At 40.6% G+C, this 11508-nt stretch overlaps 1 long non-coding RNA gene across 1 annotated transcript; it reads right to left on the bottom strand.

Moving 5' to 3' along the window:
* Nucleotides 1–2953: 2953 nt before the first annotated feature.
* Nucleotides 2954–9310, bottom strand: LOC134473182 (uncharacterized). The gene is made up of 2 exons (XR_010043287.1): nt 9047–9310; nt 2954–5337 (listed from the first exon to the last, which is right to left on the bottom strand). It is a non-coding gene; the product is annotated as an uncharacterized LOC134473182 (long non-coding RNA).
* Nucleotides 9311–11508: the final 2198 nt, after the last annotated feature.

Genomic DNA, 11508 nt, shown 5'->3' with positions numbered 1-11508 from the left:
CATTTCTGCCTGCTGGTTATTGTGTTTAAAAACCAAAATGATTTCCTTTGCAGCCACACAAAGCCGGGAAGCCCTTTTTTCTGAAGGACAAGAATAATTGCTCTTGGTTTGCATAGATATAATCAGACATCTATTTACCCACAAGTTAAGCCCTGCTGGATAAGTATTCAAGACAGATTTAGAATACCATGATCATCAGTATTGTCCTTAAAGTGCCTCACTGTCATCTTGATATGACATAGCAAAAACAAAACAAAACAAACCACATTAAACACATCTTTGAAATATTTGATTTTCTAGTGGGATGTCATGAACCAAAGAGTGAAAACAGCTCTTATTTTTTGGCTTCCAAAGTGTGTACATATTAATGTTTTGAAAAATTAGGTTCCCACTTGCTGTCAATTTTTGTATGTACCATGGCACTTTTTTAAATTCTGGGAAATTTATTATAATTTAGGATGTGTTAGTATTAGGCAAAATAGAAAACTAATTGAATACACAAATACCTTCTCTTTAATCTTTTTTTTTTTTTTTTGATACTTAGGCATTGAACTCATGCTTGCCAGGCAGGTGCTTATGCCACTGAGCTAAGCCCCCAGCCTCTTTAATCTTGATCTGTGTGTCTATTGTATCTCTTAACCTTGGGGAAACAGTTTTTTTCTTTTAATCTTGGAGATTTGACTGGAGTTAGCTATGCTGGAGAGGGAGAAAGGAGAGAGAGAAGGGAGGTGAAGGAGAGCATTCACTCCTATCTGAGGAGTAGAAAGTTGGGTTTCTCGCGCTATCTCAAAATTCTGATAAAGGGCACAGAGCCAAACACCTGAAACGTAGGATTTGATCATATTCTGTACCACTATAAAAGAAAAAGGAGTCTTTTGTGAAAGTCTGTGCCTCTTTTTCTGATCAGGTATATTATGACTGATGGCCCCACCAAGAGAATCACTGGACTCCCACGCGCTCTTCAGCAAGGCTGCTGCTTGTGTGCCACGCACCCTCACAGTGCACACAGGTGGAGCCTGGCACAAGTAAATCAGCAGCAAGGGGAGATGAGGGGCACCAGGGGTGCCGGCCCTGGGAGGGCACTGGTACACACTCACTTCCTTAACTCAGGAGGTAGAGCTGTGTGTCTGACTGGTAGGTCGCCTTCTGACTTCAGCTTACTGCAAAACTACCACAGAGGGATGGTGCACCTCTGGCTTCCTATGTGGCTCGGCCAGCCCGCTAGTGGCAGGTCAGATACTTTCTGAATGGGAGGCTCCTGGAAGTGCGAAGACACCAGGGGGACCTGTGAGTTGCCTCCTGGTCTCGTGGCCCAGTGGCAAAACTGCAGACTAATTGATTCATTCATCTACAAATATGTACAGAGTGCCACTAAGGAGCAAGGGGAGCTGGCGCAGCCTTTTATGAAGTGTGTGTTTGGGGTCTGGATCCATGAGGTGGTGAACTCTCAGGACAGTGTGCACCACCTTGTGATCCTGAAGGAAGCTGAGTATTTTTAGCAGTTCATCTGACAAATCTGTTTGCACACTGATGAGTATGAAACGGAGACACTTCAGCTCGGTTCTTGCATCTCTCTGGCTTTTGCCACAATGCTGGGAATGTGCAGAGCACCTGAATCTTTCAAAGTCTGTAGTAGATCCAGCAACACATGAAAAGAATTGTGCATCATTGCCAAGTGGGATTCATCTCCAGGATGAGAGGCAGGCCTAATATCCTACAACCAATTAACGCCAAACATCTTAGCAATGGAATAGAAAGCCAAACACACATGATCATCTCAATAGACACAGAAAGTCACTTAGCAAAATCTGCTATTCTTTTGTGATAAAACATACAACAAACTATGAACATCTACCCCACTGCCAGGAAATGTGCTAACTTTACACTTAATGGGGAAAGCAAGAATGTGCTTTCTTGTTTAGATCAGGAGTTAGATAAGCATGGCTGATCTATCCACTTCTATTCAACATTTGCAGTAGAGGTTTAAGCTAGGATAATTAGGCAAGAAAGGTAATAAAAGGAATTAAGATTGAAATGGGAGGACAGTCATAGAGGACATGACCTTTTATATAAAGAATTCTATATAATTCACTAAAAAACTATTAGAACCATAAAAAGAGGTTACAGGATACAAGGTCAATACACAAAAGTCAATTATATTTTATATACTTGCAATGAACAATCTGAAAAGGAAAGAAAAATATCAATTCTATTCACAAAATGTTTTAAAAGGTTAAATAATTAGGAATAAATGTAATAAAAGGGGTGCTAAATGAATACTCTAAAACTCACAAAACATTGGTGAAAATAATCAGAGACCAAGTCACTGGGCCAGCATCCCATTTAATGGGCTGGAAAACTGAGCATGGCTAAGCCAATGTCCAAGAGCTGGTAGACCAGTCCAACATAAACTCTATCAAATTCCTGGGAAATTTTTGTCGTAATTGACAATTTACTTGGAATTTCTAGAGTTGAGCCCAAAACAAAAGTACTAACATGATTCTCAAAAATAACCAAGTGGGAGTACTCACACTTCAAAACTTAGTACTTTTTACAAATAGTAGTCAAGATAATGTAGTACTGGCATAAGAATAGACACAGAGATTAGTAAATAACAGACTGAAGAGTCCAAAAACAAACCATTCAACCATGGTCAGCTGATTTTCAACAAGGTGCTGATAAAATTGTATATATGGAAGAAAAAAAGACTTGGTTTTTTGGAGAAATGATACAAAGACAATACTCATGTAAAAGATTAAAGTTGATTACTTACTGCACATTTTACACACTAAATTAACTCAAAAAGGAATAAAAACTAAATAAAAATGTAAAACTACAAAACTGAATGCAAAAGTATATTTTTTAAAGTTAAACAGTCTTAATAAATTAAAAATTAAAAATCTTTGTTCATCAAAGAAGATCAAACAATTGAAAAGACAACCAACCCACAAGATGGAACAAAATACTTGGAAATAATATAGCCAATAAAGAATTAGTGTAAGGAAGGTACAAAGAACTCAGGACTCAATAATAAAAACACATCACCTGAGCGAACATTTCTTCAAAGAAGTTATACAGCTGACTGATACACCCATACAAATATGTTCAATATCATTAGTCATTGGGAAGATACAGATTAAAATAACTAAATATTGCTTCATAACCTTGAAGATGTTGGGAACAAAAATAAGTAAGGTGAAGACAAGGAAAAATAGCCCTCATATTCCATGGACCAAGAAAAAAAGTGGTGGAAAAATTACTGGGAAAAAGACAGGAATCTGCTCAAGCGTGAAACATTGGTAGACTAACAAGACCTAACCGTGCTGCCACTAGGTACATAATCAGGAGAAATGAAAACGTATGTCTACCCCAAATGTGCGCATGAATAGACACATATTCCATGCATAAATAGCATGATCAAAAACAGAGGGAAGATGTAAATTTCACAATGTAAAAGACACATCAGTGTTAATTTCCCTAAATGCGTCCCCCATCATTGCTGCAAGTCCTCTTCCATGAGTATCTTTAGTTTGTCGTGGAGGCTGCCTCAATATCCATATTCAAATCTTCAAGTTGCTTCATTTTCATGGTCACTCTGACTGCGGGGAAGAACCGGAAGTCACATGATGCTGGGTCCGGTGTAAAGGGGCAGGACATCCTGGCTGCTTTGAATGAGCTTCCTTTTCTTTACATGCCAGTCAACAGCAAGGTTCACCAGAGTTTGGATATCTATCAAAGACTGTGTGAAAGAGAACTTTCAGAACTGCTTCAGAAAGTGGCAAAAGTGATGCAAAACTGAGTGAAGTGAGGGGAATATCCTGAGAAGGATTAGGTAGATGGATGGATAATAGATAATGGAGAGATAATAGAGACAGAGAGTAGATACAAACAGATAATAGATCATAGGTAGATAGACAGTGAGTTGGTGAGATATATGCTCTTCTAGGTTAAACCTCCCAGTGAATCTCCTCCTCCTCCTCTTCTGACCAGGTCTCACTTCCTAACAGCATTTTTGTCTGAGCATAGCACCCCCACGATCCAGTCATCTTCTGAAACTGAACACTTGAATCTTTTGGGGGCCACTCTCAGTCTAAACCACAAGAGAGGCAGAGATGACAGATGACAGGGAAGGGGCTTCTTTTTAAAATAATTAAATTATTTTACATTGACCATTGTGATCTTTGCAAATATCTGTGAATGTCCCGAGATACACTGAATTTATAGAATTTATAAGGGTAAATGATATGATATAGAAATTAGGCCATAATAGAACTGCTATATTCTAGAGTTCGTCTGTCAAGATAGGTACTCTAGAACTGTCTAATCATCAATCAGATACAAAGCTCATTTCCCAACAATAGACAAGCAAGTTAGCCAGTTTGTTATTCTCAGAATTATACATTAGGACTCAAATTGGGGTAGGAGTTAAAGCAATTGACAGGAAAACTTTGAAGCAACAGGACATTTGAAGACTTATATGCAAATAGTCTAGATTGGTTTAACTTTACTCTTATATCTAGGTTTATATAAGCAAGACTAAGAATTCATGATATTCAATAATAAAAATTAAAAAGTATGTCAGTGCCCTGTATTTGAACACCATTGTTCAAGAGCAATAAAGATTCCAATTTTACCCCCTTTCCCTTAGGAATTGGACTTTAATGTGCTTCTTGTCTCCAGGTGGCACTTTCCAGCGCTCAAGGTTTGTATCATGCCCATCTTTTCTCTAGAGTTTTAAAAAAGCAGCTAATCTTCTCCATAATGGATGTAAGTGACAGTGCGACTCCTAAAGCCAGAAATAACATGTTTGCTATCCTCAGATGAAGCAGTGCTGAAGAAGGGTAGGATCACTTCAGGATAAATACAACCCTCAGGCTCAAAAAGAGACCCCAGAGCCATTCCTTGTCTCTGTAGGGAGCGGAGATAATGGGTGGGTGTGTCTTTGTGTAAGTGTCCTGCTGAAGTTTATTTGCTGCGGGTCTAAGGTGCCTTAGCGTTCTGCTGGGAAGGCTTGGGTGTGCTACACTGTCTGTCTGAGGTGCTTTACCTTCCCAGGTCCTGCTCCCATTAGTATCCATTGGATGATGGATTTTTAATCCACGCAGGCATTTTTCATATATCAGAAGACAACCTTAAAAAGCCTGGAGATACCAATATTAATTTCACACTCTTCAAGGACACTTCAAAATTCCCTTGAGGGCTGTTCCTTTTTCTCTTGTCAGTGTTCAGGGCCTAAGGAAATACTGAGCATCACCAGGCTTGGTCTATTGTTTGTAGGGAAGGATGCTTCGGGAAATCTTCCGGGATGGTTCACTGAAGTTGAGCTGGTGATGAACTCTGGAAGAGAATCACAGTATCAAGTGTGTTAGCTTTCTATCACTGATGAAATGCCTGAAATACTCTTAAAAGCAGGAAGGATTTATTTTGGGTCATAATTTAACAGATTTCAGCCCATGGTTGGTTGACTTCATTGTCTTGGGGTGTACGGAGAGGCAGATTTCGTGGCAGGGAGTTATGGGTTAGCAAAACTGCTTGCTTCTTGGCTTTAGAGAAGCAGAGAGAGAGAGGAAAGGGTTGGGATCCCAATGTCTCTTTCATGGGCCACACCCCAGTGACCTTACTTCTTTCCAGCATATCCCAGCTCCTAAAGCTTTCACTGATTCCCATAAAGTCACAAGCTGGCGACCAAGTCCCCAATACATGGCTGTGGGGGCCACTTAAAGCCCAAACCATCTCATCAAGAGACTGAATCATTCGACACTCGAGTGTCACATGCTTGTCATGTGCAAAGGCACTGAGGCCAGGGGAGTGATATACAAACACTACAACTCGGCCACCAAGTGGAGTGAGGAGAGGGTACACCCCACACAGCTGTAATATCAACTGTAGGTGATGAAAGCCTGAGAGATATGCACAATAAGACAGACAGAGGCAAAATGCTCTGAGAACTCAGAGCGAGAGGGAAGCAAGCTGCCCTCATGCACGTGGTATACCTGAGCTGGAACCATGGCTGTATGGGTGAGCACATTAAAGACAGAAGTCTTTAATTAATTAAAGACAAGAGTCATGAAACTTAGGACATTCAGCGGAAAGGTGAGTAAGGACATTTGGGATCGACATAGAAAATTAACAGGAGAAAAGTCTGGAAAGTAACCTAAAGATGGGATTAACACTAACTGAAGAAATTTGGATTTCACCGAGAGTGTGATGATTAGCAGACATTGCAAAAGTCCAGACAAGTGTGAATGTGAGTTTTCCAGATATACAGTAAGTGGCAAATTAGCAGGATTCCCTGAATTGGTACAGTGGTTTATGCGTGTTTGCTCCTTAAGAGTTCATATATGGAAGTTTGGCCATCAGTGTGAAAATACCAAGAGCTTGTGTGGAACCGTTGGGGGTAGGGCCTTAGGGTGAGTTCTTGGGGAGCCACCTGAAAGCCTAGCAGGTAAAGTTTTGTAAAAAGGTTTTTATAAAAGAGAAAGCACGGCTAATCCATGTCTGTCTGTCTCTCCCTTTCTGTCTCCCTCTGTCTCTGTCTCTGCCTCTGCCCTTGCCTCATCAGGGATCATTCCCTCTTGCACACATCCCTGACTGATTGAGGCAGGGCACTCTTTTCAGAGCAGAACCATGCTGTTTGAACTTCAGTCTCCAAAACCATGGGCTAAATAAACCTTTTTTCTTTATAAGTTACTCAGTTTGGGGTATCTTGTAATAGTAACAGAAAATGTACAAATTCAGTTGAAAACTGATTTAATATAGAGCATGAGCTAAGGCACAATGAAAAGATCACACCCAGACACCAAGTAATGGTGTGGAATGGAAATGAGGATATGAAAAACAAAAGCCTACTTTGAGAGAAAGATTATGGTTGTGAACTAATGAAATTGAACTTTTTTGGTTTTGTTTTTGTGTTTTGGTACCAGGGATTGAACTCTCAACTGCACGTTTGCAAGGCAGGCACTTATGCCACTGAGCTAAATCCCCAGCCCCTAAATTGAACATTTTAGCTTATACAACAGGGGACCTTGTATACTTAGTAGAAGTATACAATTAGATGAAGTCATGATTATAAATTACAGATTCCAGGTTCACCTACATATCAACAATGGCTAAATTTTTTAAGAAAATAAAACACTAAAGATAAAAATATAGTTAACAACAAACACAAACCTTAGAGACAATCTAAACACACACAATTGAGGAGATCCATATTCCAAATCAGAGGAGAGAGAGTCAGAGACCTTGAAAGAGTTAGCATTACAAAGTTAGGAGGGAAAGCAGGACAGAATTTCAAGGAAGAGAAATTGGATAGGAGACCAGGGAGGAATAATGGTGATTGTGGAAGAAAAGCTATTGATTTGATGGTGAGGAAGATGTTTGGAGAGGAATCAGCAAATAAAGAAATCGGATGCACAGGAACACTGCTATGGCCTGAGTGCTCTGTGTATACTGCTGTAAATTGTCACATTCAAATCCTGACCCCCAAGGTGAGAGTATTACAAGGTGGGGCCTTTAGAAGATAGGGATTAGTGCCCTTCAGAAGGAGGTTTTGGAAAGAGATCCTATGTCTTCCACCACATGGAATAACACTGAAAAGATGCAGCACATGAATCAGGTTGGCACACAAATCAGGTAGGTACTTAGACATCCCAGCCTCCAGAACTGTCAGAAAGAAATTTTTCTTGTTTATAAACTGCCCACTGCCTGACATTTTGATATAGCTTCCTGTAAGAGACTTAAGACAGATATTGTTACCAACAGTTGTACAATATTTTTTCTTGTTACCAAAAGTTATATAATATTTTTGCAACTCATAAAGCACTTTTAAAAGTTCTGAGCAAAGGAGGAAATTCTATTAATCAAGTTAGTTTTTAAAGTTTCTAGCTTAAATATTCATTTTCAGGAAGCCATGGATGAAACCAGTGAGAAACCCAGCCACAGATTAGAGCACAGGCTAATTATCATTGGGAGTGTAATTAATGCATCTTATAATTAATTAATAGGGACTAACCTCAGCGAGACCCTGAGATCCCTAAATCATGTGTAGGTGTATCAATTTTATATAACCATCTCATATTAAAAAAGAAAAAGGACCAAAGTTTTGAATCTAAAAAGGGAAAATGTAAAGGTCAGCTTTAATCTTTATAACTGTAATAAAACTGAGGTAACTTTTACTAAATTCAAAGGTTATATAAAGGAATCAGGAGAGAGGAAAGTTGTGCCCAGGGCTACCATTTTTGAACTTCAGAAGATTAAATATACTCAGGAGATAGAGTGAAAAACTCAGCACAAACCTTTTTTCAGGAATAACAAATTTGGCTTTTACTTAATATTCATCTGCCTATTTTACATGTACTATGTGAAAAATCTTTCCCTACAAATAATTTAAGCTCAATTTTCTGGAGGGGACTGGAAGAAAGGATTGAAAATCATCGAGATGTTTCACATGAGTTGTAGCCAGGGGTTGTAAGGAGAACAATTAGAATCAGGACACAGAATTTATAATATTATTTTATGATGGTCACCAAGGTTAACACAAGAAAGTGCAGGAAATCTGTCCACAACACTAAAGACTCTGAATATTCTGCCAAGGGCCTGGATCCCACAGCAATGTCCTGCTGAAAACCAAGAGCCCATGACAATGCCTCCCATGAGTCCAACTGGAGGTCTTGAGCCCTTGAGAAGGACTCACGCCAGTCTCTTTTATGGATCTGCACTGGGAAGGCCTAAAGGTCAGCAGTGGAAGCTAGAAAGTCTATGCCAGCAGGGTGAAGGAGCTGTGCTGGTAGGTTGAGGGTTCTACCCTGGAGCCGAGAAATCACACTCAAAACAAATATCAGGGCTGTCCTGAAAAGCATCACAGCCATCCTCAGTGACATGGAGGTCCTGAGCTTCTCTGAGGAAAAGAACAGTTGAGTACATGCCAGGAAGCCAGCATTACACTTCTCTTGGAGATTAAACAGCACACATCTTCCCCTCCAGAGCCAAGAAGCAATGCTCTATGTAAGGACAGAGCTCCCCCAAAGTGAACCACGGCCACTCTCACCAACAAGGTCCCGAGCTCCTCTGATGATAATGGCCAAACTCATACTGGGAAAGCAAGCCGTGATGAGCTCCCCCAGGAGAATCAGCAGCCCAAAACAGCAACACTTAGGAGAACTCACAATGCCTAGCTGCTCTTCACCATGTCTCTATTTATGCTGGTAACTTTCCTCAGGTGGAACATCTACACTCGGCACCATGCTGATTTAATTCCACTGGTGTTAACTACCAGTTTTTAATCCCTAACAGTGTGCATGAACAAATTCCCCCAAAGGGATATCACTATTTTGTCTCACAAGCATACACTAATAAAAGAAACTTTGCAAACCTGCCAATTTTTAAAAAAAGTTTTCTAACTAAGTGAATATCTCAAAGATAAAACCAGTTTCATTTGACTCACCGGAGGCCCTTGTGCTTGTTAAGGTAACTCTGGTTAGAAAAGCTCATTCAGCGTCTTTTTCACGGGGCATCCCTGGCTGCTCTGATCAGCTCCTCAGTCTCACACCCTGAAGCTCCTTTCCTGGTTCTGGAGGAACAGGAAAAAGGATGCTCCTTCCCCAGGGTGTGGAAGCCTTTCCTCTACTTAGCTTTTCAATTTAACAATAAGCTTTCTTTTCCTTGCATATACACAGCCCTTCTTTAACCTCAAATGTGTAATGTTTCTTAGAGCTAAGGACTTCTGACAAAATTCACAGTCTTTTAAGGAAAAATCCTGTGCAGTTAGAAAAAATAAAGGCTATAATTCTTATTTTGCAGATGAGAAAAATTGACCTTATAAGGACGAAGTGGCTGTCCCCAGTACTGCCTGGGCATCAGAGGCACTGGTTTGCTATCTGTCAACCACACTGGAAGAGAAGCTTCTGGGTGTTCATTGCTGCCACCTTTGGCTCTAGAACATGGCATGCCACACATTCAAGGCTCAGTAACACTTAAATACATGAATAGCCAGGGATGATCCAAATGAAGCCCGTGTACATCCATGACAATAACTGTAGTCAGGGGCAGAGGACAAGAACTGAATGATGGGGGATGTGAGAAATGGAGACTACCACAATGAAGGTTGTGCCCATTCCCTTCATAGAGCAGGCTTACTAAGCCATAAGTCACAGGCTTGATTTCTTATCATTTTGTTGCAGTATAAGTGACATGCAAAAACTTCCACATGTTTAATGCACACATCTTCTTGAGTTTGGACAGATGCCTCCCCCATCATTCTATCCTCACAACTAAGGTATAAAACACAGCGATCACCTCCAAATACTTCCTTGTGTAATTGGCAAACTGCCTTAAATGTGAAATTCAATGGTTTCTATAGAAGTGTGCCATGAGCACCACGATCCAACTTCAGAGCATTGCTCTCACTCCCCAAACAGAGCTCACACCCACTTTCAGCTCTCCCCATGCACCCCTGAGCCCAGGCAACTTGGGATCTGCCTTCTGCTAGAGCTGCCTTTTTTCTTTTTCTTTCTTTTTTTTTTTTTTTTTGATATTTCATTTCAATGAAATAATACAATATGTCCAATTTATTTTTGCTTAGCGTGCTGTTTTGGGGTTCTGTTTTAATGTAAGATATTGTCCCACTGTTCTGTTATAACACATTGCATTTATCTGATTACCAGTTAGTGGACCCTGGGTTTGTTTCCACCTGGTTCAAAATCAATCGACCCTAAAAGAAAGAGTTTACTTTAGACTCCGGGTTCTGTCCTGTGATCTCTCCTGCTCGCAGCTAACGTAAGTCTGACTTAGATTAGGTTTATTATTCATTCATTCATTCATTCGTTCACTCGTTCATTCAATATCTTGTTTGAACTTGAAGCACACACCAGCTACTGTGCTGTGCAGTGAGGTTAAATAGATGTTGTAACTTCATCTTTCAGGAACATCAAAAGTGTGGCAAAGGGTTGGTAAAATCTGCTTTTAAAAAAACTGAAGGAGAGTGCCAATTTTTTTTTTTTTGTCTTTTTGCTTTTTATTGCTACCAGGGATCGAACTCACGACTGCCTGCTTGCAAGGCAGGCACTTGTGCCGCCTGGCTAAATCCCCAGCCCCTGAGAGTGCCAATATTTTCTGAGCCCGGTTAGTGAGTCATTTACTTAGAATGTTAAGAATTAAACAGCAGGATCAGGATTGTGAGGACATCACATACTTCTGTCTCTCTGAAGACTTGTATTTGTGCTCCTTGTTAAACTCTGCAGGGTTACACAGCAGTCCTCCCCAGCACACACATTTGCTATGGTGCTGTTTGCAGTGCAGAGCTTGGAGGGGCGTTGCTGGAGCAATTGTGTTTCTCTTCCTGACCAGCCTTGGGCTGGAGGCTAAGGACTGAAAGAGGGGTGCATGAGAAGGCAGAACCCCAAAAGACGTAGCCTGGTAGCTGTTGACAGAAGGGCTCATGAGGCTCTGTGAAATGGGGGAGAAAGGAAGCCCAGCAAGGAAGCCCTGTCCAAACTGAGAAGCAGCTCCCCG

The sequence above is a fragment of the Cavia porcellus genome, unplaced genomic scaffold (genome assembly GCF_034190915.1).
Source record: "Cavia porcellus strain 051 isolate PalLab524CR breed Dunkin Hartley unplaced genomic scaffold, mCavPor4.1 scaffold_26, whole genome shotgun sequence".
NCBI classification, from domain to species: domain Eukaryota; kingdom Metazoa; phylum Chordata; class Mammalia; order Rodentia; family Caviidae; genus Cavia; species Cavia porcellus.
Note: the sequence above shows the minus strand (reverse complement) of the source record. Positions and strands in the feature narration are given on the sequence as shown.